The sequence below is a fragment of the Bos taurus genome, chromosome 6, assembly GCF_002263795.3.
Source record: "Bos taurus isolate L1 Dominette 01449 registration number 42190680 breed Hereford chromosome 6, ARS-UCD2.0, whole genome shotgun sequence".
In the NCBI taxonomy this organism is placed as follows: domain Eukaryota; kingdom Metazoa; phylum Chordata; class Mammalia; order Artiodactyla; family Bovidae; genus Bos; species Bos taurus.
Window position 1 is genome coordinate 117,167,577 of NC_037333.1, and position 8,251 is coordinate 117,175,827.

Sequence of the window (8,251 nt, forward strand, 5' to 3'; positions counted from 1 at the left end):
CCCAAGCCGCGGCGCCCCGGTGTTCTGTTCCCACGAACCCAGGGCAGCCGGCGCCCCAACCTGTCTCCAGCCTGGCCTCGCCCACCCCCCCCACCACATTTGCTCCCTGGAGTTCTGCGTTAGCCTGGCACCTGCTGCCACAGTGTTGAGGTCCAAACCCAAGTTCTGCCACCAACTGGCTGGGATGCCTCCACCAGAAAGGGTCTCTGTTGGAATCCCTGGGTGCGGCTCCCCTCTGCTGGTTTCTCTTCCATCAGAGTGGCACCTGGCGCTGGCCGTGAGCCTGAGGGATCTGCAGTTCAGGCCCGGCTGGCTCGAGGGTGAGGACACATGTGGGCTGGAGCAGCCCTCAATCCCAGCACAACCATCACGGGACACTGTCTTCCAACACAACTCTTTATTCACAACTCATACACATGCTGGTCAGGCCAGCTCCTTCCCAGGGTTGGGGGGTGCACAGATGACCGGTCTTTGTGCTGTGAACCTGTCCCGGGACACAGGCTTCCAGGAAGCCCAGGAAGTTGAGGAAGAAGCCCTCCAGCTCTCAAACCCGTGCCTCCTGCCGCCCCAGGTGCTCAGCGTTTTCTTGTGGTGCCTCCACCTCCCCCTCCAGGTGGGAGAACCTGTCCCCGAGAAGCCCCAGCTCAGCCAATGAGTCCTCTGTGCGTGGGGCCTGGGGCTCTCCTGGGACACGGCCACGGGTGCCCTGCTCAACGTCAGCCATTCCACTTGGCAGCTCTTTCAGCCTCTCCTGTCCGAAGGCAGGGCATCCCTCTCGCCCTCTGGAGAGAACTCTCCAGAAGACCAAGACACCTCAGCACTGGAAGAGCCAGCTAAACCTGGTCCCAGGCCAGCGGTCTCCAGGCCCACGGCCCATCAGTACCTCAGCACTGAGACCCACCAGGGGGACCACACCCTGCACGGCTCCAAGCACCGGCCACGAGACGCTGGCGCTTCCGAGCCTGTCTCCCAGGAACGCAGCCACCACCAAAGCCTGCAGAGACAGCCGCCTACCCGGCCCCCGCGGTGGAAGGCCGAGGCCCGCCGGGGCCAGGGGTCTCGGGTTGGTCCCGACTAGGTGAGGACGCCGTGCTTCTCTGGATGCAGGTGGCTCTCCCGCCCCCATTTCCCGGTCTCCCGCCAGCCTCACCGAGTGATTGAACTGCTGCTGGGGGTGAGGGGCTACTGGAGCCGGCCCTTCCCTTTCTGGGGGTTGGGGCGCCACCGGGGCATCAGGGAGCCAGCTGGGGCCAAGGTTGCCTGGCAGCTTTGGGAGGGTTCCGAGGCCGGCCTCCTCACCCTCTGCAGGCTCTGGGCGCTGCTACTGGGAGGAGTACGCAGAGGTGGGGCGCACACTGACAGGAATGAAATTTTTCTCTTCCACCAGGTAGCAGCCCCTTCCAGCCAGCTCCCTTGGGCTGAACAAAGGCATCGAGGCCACAGGCAGACAAGGACTCAGGTGTCATCGTGGGAAAGCTCTGGGCTGGGTTTCCGGCCGGCATGTGGGAAGGGTCCTGAATGAGGGGGTGCGGGGGATGGCCGCTGCCCTTGAGGGGGAGAACGGTCAGTGCTGGAAGGCCTGGAGGGTCTGCAGGGCTGTGGAGATGGGCACGTACACTTAGGGTCTAGCTGGAGGCCAGGCGCGTTTTGGGGGTGCTATGCTGGCGTGTGCGGAGCCGGTGTGCGGTCCCGGAGGCCTGAGGGTCCCCTGCGCTCCGGTTCTCGGCGCCCGATCTCCTGCTGTGGGAGGGGAACACCAAGGCAAGGAGTCGGGCCAGCTCCAAGGGGCTTGAGTCCAAGGGGACCTTGGTTTTAAGGTCCCTAGGTGGGTGACCACACAAGAGCCTGTGACCCCTGGTCTGTGGCTGCCCTCGGCTCTTCGGGGAGCCCACTGAGAGGTTTGCTGGCCGTGGGTAGGAGTCCCGGGAACTCTCCCTATGAGTCAGCGACAGTCGTTCATGGAACAGACATCCTAGGTGGGGGCCCTGTGAAGGAGGAAACATAAGGGGCTCTATCTTGAAAGCAGGACGCCATCTTGGGTCGGACTGTGGACTTTGAGCTATATGCCCAGTATCCATGGAAACGGCATAGCAATGGAAAACCAGACCCCTGGATGAAGGAGCCTCGGGACTTGTACCTAGACTGTTCCTCGCCTAAACGAATATGCTAATTATCTCTAACAGAACAAAGTCGTAAACCCCATTATGCTTAGCGGGGTATGACCACAGGTCTATTGATCAATGCCCACTGTTTAACTATCTAGGCTTATGACACATGAATCATGGCTTAACTTCGATGGTATCTCTCTTTTACCTTGTCCAGACTAGTTTCAAGGAATTTGGGCAGGTGCGTTTGGGCACATATACTTAGGGTATCTAAGGTTTTCACAAACACTGGTCGGGGTCCTTGGCTAAGAAGAGACTCTGCCTTGGGCCTGCGGGTGTAATAATCTACCCTCCACCATCTGCACTGTCCTTCTGAGTGAGTTGTTTCCCGGAACGCGTGACTACAACACCTGGACCTGTTGTAGGGCGCTGCTCCAAGGTCGACGAGCGTCCGAGTCGGAGTTGGAGGCCGCCCTCTGCTCAGCGCTGAGCTGGAGGCCAGGCGCGTTTCGGGGGCGCTCCGCTGGAGTGTGCGGAGCCGGTGTGAGGCCCCGGAGGCCTGAGGGTCCCCTGCGCTCCGGTTCTCGGCGCCCGATCTCCCGCTGCGGGAGGGGAACACCAAGGCGAGGAGACGGGCCAGCTCCCTCCGCCGAAGTGGGTGCGCGGACTCGCAAGCCCACCTAGCGGAGCGAAAGTGGCCGCGAACATGAACGTGGAGTGCACGGTATGGGCCAGAGGCCCGGGGCAGGAAGAATGGGCGCTGGTCGCCAGAAGGGCAGCCGAAGAGGCGGCGAGAAGAAGCAGGAGCGGCAACAGCCCCCATCTCGCCTCTCCGCTCTGCTCTCCCTGAGACACCGCAGCGGCGCCCGGCAGGTGTACGCGCCCCGTGCGTCACCCCGCCTCTCTGTGACGTCACGGGCACCTCCGACCAATCGCCAGGCGGATTTCACCGCTGCGCGCCGCGGGCCAATTGCGGGGCGGTTCTCTCCATCTTCCTCCAATCTGGCCCCGCCCCGGTCCCCGCGGGATCCCTGAGGCCCTGGGGGGCGGGGCGGTGCATCTGAGAGCGGGTCGGGGGAGGGCGCTCCAGGGGTTGCCATGGTGACATTGAACCTGCCTGGATCCTAACGCTCCAAGGGCTCCCTTGGCGTCTCAGCCTCCGATAGCGTCTGATAGCGGATGGAGGACAGGCGGTCCGCGAAAGCGAGGCGGTGTGCAGGGGGATGGGCTGCAGGAGATGTGGAGAAGGATAGAGGAGGTGAGATACTGGGAAGGAGGCAGGGGCTCCCATCAGAGGGTCGGGGCAGCAGAGGAAATGGGCGACCCCCCTCTGCTGGTTTCCCTCCCGTCAGAGTGGCACCCGGCGCTGGCCGTTAGCCTGGGCGATCTGCAGTTCAGACCCGGCTGGCTGGAGGGCGAGGACACGTGTGGGTGGAGCAGCCCTCGATCCCGGAGCCACCATCAGGGGACACTGTCTTCCGACACTACTATTCAGAACTCATACACATGGTGAAGGTCAGGCCAGCTCCGCCCCCGCTTCCAGGCCCCCTTCCCGGGGTTGGGGGGCACTCGGACGACCGGCCTTCGTACTGTGAACCTGTCAGGCTTCCAGGAAGCCCAGGAAGTTGAGGAAGAAGCCCTCCAGCTCTCGAACCCGCGCCTCCTGGGGCCCCAGGTGCTAGGCGTGTCCTTGTAGCGCCTCCACCTCCCCCTCCAGGTGGGACAACCTGTCCCTGAGCAGCTCCAGCTCAGCCAACAAGTTCTCTGTGCGTGGGGCCTGGGGCTCTCCTGGGACATGGCCACGGGTGTCCTGCTCAGCGTCAGCCACGTCCAGGGACACCTGTCCTTCCCGGGACAGCTGAAACAGATGTTTCCACCTTTGGTTGTTTTCTTCAGACATTCTGAGCAATTCCTTCAGTTCAGACACTTCCCTGGACAGATTTTAATAATGTCCCTCTTTCTGTGAAAAGCTGTCTTTGCAGATTTAAGTTTCCTGTCAAACTCATACAAAGCTTTATCCATGAGTTTCAGTCCAGTTCGGCAGCTCTTCCAGCTCCTCCTGTTCTAAGGCAGGGAATCCCTCTCACCCGCTGGAGATAACTCTCCAGAAAACCAAGACACCCCAGGTGACACAGCACCAGAAGAGCCGGCTAAACCTGGTCCTAGGCCAGAGGTCTCCAGGCCCGCGGCCCATCAACGCCTCGGCAGAGACCCACTGGGGGACTACACCCTGCACGGCTCCAAGCTCCGGCCACGAGGTGCTGGCTTTCCCGAGCCTGTCTCCCAGGGACGCAGCCACCATCAACGTCTGCACAGACAGCTGCCTACCCAGCCCCCACGGTGGAAGGCCGAGGCCTGCCTAGGCCAGTGGTCTCGGATTGCTCCCGACTGGGTGAGGACCTGGATCCCGGGCCTAGGGGCCGAAGTTGACATTTTTCTCCCTGGGAGCCCTAATGCGACGTGGCCCAGAAACTGCTTGTAAATGCATCCTGTTTCTGTTGTCTTCCTTCTGCCAGAGCTGGCTTTGCTCCCCACTTCAGCATTTCGGATTGCCAGGGGGCTAGCTGCTGCCCTTGAGGGGGTGAAGGGTCAGTGTTGGAGGGCCTGGAGGGAGGGTCTGCAGGGCTGTGGAGATGCAGATAGGCCTCTTTGCGGGAGGGAGGTTTCCCTTGGCTGAGTGGGGAGCCCATCTTGGGAACAAAGGGGCTGGAGAATGCAGGTGGGCGAGCGCACGTGGCGTTCCGAGGGCAGGCCAGGGGCAGCCCCGCGCCAAAGGCACTGCCAGGTGCAGAGAGGTTGGAAGGAGGCCGTGCCGGCAGATGGAGTTCGGGGGGCCCTTAATGTGAGGGGACTGTTGCTCTCTGCTGACCAGGGAGTGCTCGGCGCAGACCCCAGCTTCACGGTCCATGAGAAGATGAGGGTCTGTGGGCTTCTGTCTGCTCCTGCTGGATGGCCCTTGGCTGAGAGGGGCCTCAACTGCAGGCAGCTTGGTGGGCAGCGGGCAGGGGCCCGCAGGGCGCTCTCAGCTGCATGTGAAGGTGGCCCCTTGTCCTGGGGGGAAACTGAGCCAGAAACCTTGACTTTGGTTCCCCAAGTTGAGGGGCACCCAAAGGCCTCTTGGTGCTGGTGAGTGGCAGTCTCCTACTCAGCAGGGCATCCAAGGTGGGGACCCTGGATGGAGAACATGCAACTGCGCACATGTTGCGGAATGGCAGACTGTGGGATGGGGCTTTTCCGGCCACGGGAGGACACTCAAGCCCAGTCAGATGAGCTGGAGGGCCGCCAGGCTCAGCGGGGGCCAGGGGCATCCCAGTGTGCATTAGTGACTGACCTTTGCCCGGCCTGGAGTCCAAGGGGACCTTGGTTTTAAGGTCCCTGGGTGGGTGACCACACAAGAGCCTGTGACCCCTGGTCTGTGGCTGCCCTCGGCTCTGCGGGGAGCCCACTGAAAGGTTTGCTGGCCGTGGACAGGAGTCCCGGGAACTCTCCCTATGAGTCAGCAACAGTCGTTCGTGAAACAGGACATACAATGCTGCTCCAAGGTTTACAAGTGTCCAAGTCCGGGTTCGAGGCCGCCCTCTGCTCAGCGCTGAGCTGGAGGCCAGGCGCGTTTCGGGGGCGCTACGCTGGCGTGTGCGGAGCCGGTGTGCGGCCCCGGAGGCCTGAGGGTCCCCTGCGCTCCGGTTCTCGGCGCCCCCGATCCCCTGCTGCGGGAGGGGAACACCAAGGCGAGGAGTCGGGCCAGCTCCGTCCGCCGAAGCGGGTGCGCCAGGCGCCGCGTGCGGGTGCGCGGACTCGCAAGCCCACAGAGCGGAGCGAAAGCGGCCTCGAACATGAACGTGGAATGCACGGTATGGCCAGAGGCCCGGAGCAGGAAGAATGGGCGCTGGTCGCCAGAAGGGCGGCCGAAGAGGCGGCGAGGAGGAGAAGCAGAAGCGGCAGCAGCCGCGGCAAAATCGCCATCTCGCCTCTCCGCTCGCCTCTCCCTGCGAGACCGCGGCAACGCCCGGCCTTTATACGCGGCTCCGCCAATCTGGCCCCGCCCCGCTCCCCGCGGGGTCCCTGAGGCCCTGGGGGGCGGGGCGGTGCATCTGAGAGCCCGTCGGGGGAAGGCGCTCCAGGGGTTGCCATGGTGACGTTAAACCTGCCTTGATCCTAAGGCTCCAAAGGCTCCCTTTGGTGTCTCAGCCTCGGATAGCCTCTGATAGCGGATGGAGGACAGGCGGTCAGCGAAGGAGAGGTGGTGTGTAAGGGGGATGGGCTGCAGGAGATATGGAGAAGGATAGAGGAGGTGAGATGCTGGGAAGGGGGCGGGGGCTCCCACCAGAGGGTCCGGGCAGCAGAGGAAACGGGCGGCCCATCTGGTCAGGCGGGTGTGTGCTCCCTAGACGGATCCCAGCACTCCTGTGCAGGTGAGTCTGTGTGCCACTGGCACAGCGAGGCCAAACGATGCTGAATCCTCGGAATCTAGAGCAGAGAAAGGTTTATTGCTGCACGATGCGAGGAGACGCGTGGCTCCCACCTTAAAAACCCCAAACTCCCCAAAGGTTTCAGCAAAGCCCCTTCCTGGGAAAAGTGAGGTGAGTCGTTGCAAACTTCCTGGTGTCAGATTCTTTGTTCTTGAGGTCAGGTCATGGTCAGGTAACAGTGTTCCTGTAAATGTCTCTAAATGAATGCCATTCTCTGTTCTGACAAGACAAGACAAGGTCTCAAGGCTCAGCTTTCACCCTCCAAGGTCCACCTTCCTGGCTAAGGCGGGGGTGGGGGGGGGGCGGGGGGGGGGGTTGGCGCTCCCTGCTAGGGCCAGTCAGCCTGCCCAGGAGTCTTCGTCCAGCACCCAGTCTGGGTCCTCCCACTAGCACCCAGGCCGGGCTGAGGAGGCAGATCTCAGCTGGTGGTGCCCTTGGAGCCAGGTCCCCAGACCCTGTCCAGCTGTCATCTCTGAGGCAGCTAGGCGCCCAGGACCCAACTGGTTTTCAGTCTCCTCAGGCCCTCCAAACAGCAGGGGGTCAGGTCCCTCGCACGGCAGCCAGGCAAACTGCTGCTGCCCTTAGGTCCCAGTGTGGGGACTGGGGAGACCTTCACTGCGGCCTCTCGGCCTGGGCCCGGCCAGCGGGCAGCATTGGCAAGGGCTGTGGAGCCCAGCAGGACAGAGCCCCTAGCCTGTCCCCCGACCCCATCCACTGGCCTGAGGCCAGGTGAGCAGGAGGGCTCCGGGGTGAAGGCTGGGGTCCGCCTCTTACCTCCCTCTCTGCCTGACTACCACCACTCCCCTGACCGCTGGCCTAACAGGCCTTTAATCACCACCCTGGCAGTTTCTCAGTAGCGGCCGCCTGGTGACTGCTGCCTGGTAACGGTAGCTGTACTGGCCGCTGCACCCAGGCCTGTCCCCACCACACACTTGTCCTTTCTCTGTCACGCACTCATCCTTGGAGACGTCAGCCCCACTTGCTGGCACCGCGACCCTCCTGTCTGTATTTTCCACCGGACAGTCTGTTTTGTCCTTCGGCTTCTGGTGCTTGAACTTCTTGCCTCCCGTTGTAAACACTGCTGCTCTTTTCCCCAGCAGCTGTTTCTTCTATGCCGAATACAATAAATACGAATACATAAAATGTCAGCTGTCCTGGTCTCCAGATGAAATGGGCTCACAGAAAGTAGGCCCATCCCCAGGGGATGAATCTTGACTGGAGGAAAGCAGGCATGGCCCTCTCTTTCCTCTGCTGGAATGGTGGGGGTGGAGAGAACACATGACCCAGTTCTGCCCAATAGAGCTGAGAGGAGCCCTGTTTCGGAGGCAGGTGGTGTTTGGGAAAGTTTCATCTCTTTAAAGGAAGGCAGGTGGTGGAAATCAATCATCACTGTTTTCCTTCGACCTGGTAGGGGGAATGTGATGGGAGGAGATGTAGCAGTCAAAGTGAGGCCGTGAGGAAAGAGCTAAGGAGAATCCCAGAGGAGGTGGTTCAAAGACCTGCCCTTGCTGACCAAATAAACTAATCAACCCCATAGCCTCCGGACTCTGGAGTCTTGTTGGCAAGATCATCACCCCTGCACTGAAGCCATGTTGGGGCAGAAGTTCTGTTATGGGACCCATTTCATTCATTAATTCAGAATAATTAAGTACCTTATTAAATATTTCTTGTGCTGAT

At 61.5% G+C, this 8,251-nt stretch overlaps 1 non-coding gene across 2 annotated transcripts; it reads right to left on the reverse strand.

Annotated features, from left to right (window-relative positions):
- Positions 1–382: 382 nt before the first annotated feature.
- On the reverse strand, positions 383–7,927 carry LOC100299277 (uncharacterized). 2 transcript variants are annotated; one of them, XR_003035252.2, is made up of 2 exons: positions 2,516–7,927; positions 383–1,740 (listed from the first exon to the last, which is right to left on the reverse strand). It is a non-coding gene; the product is annotated as an uncharacterized protein (transcript). The 2 variants fall into 2 exon arrangements; XR_009495002.1 differs by having other exon boundaries at positions 383–1,985.
- Between the last annotated feature and the right edge of the window lie 324 nt (positions 7,928–8,251).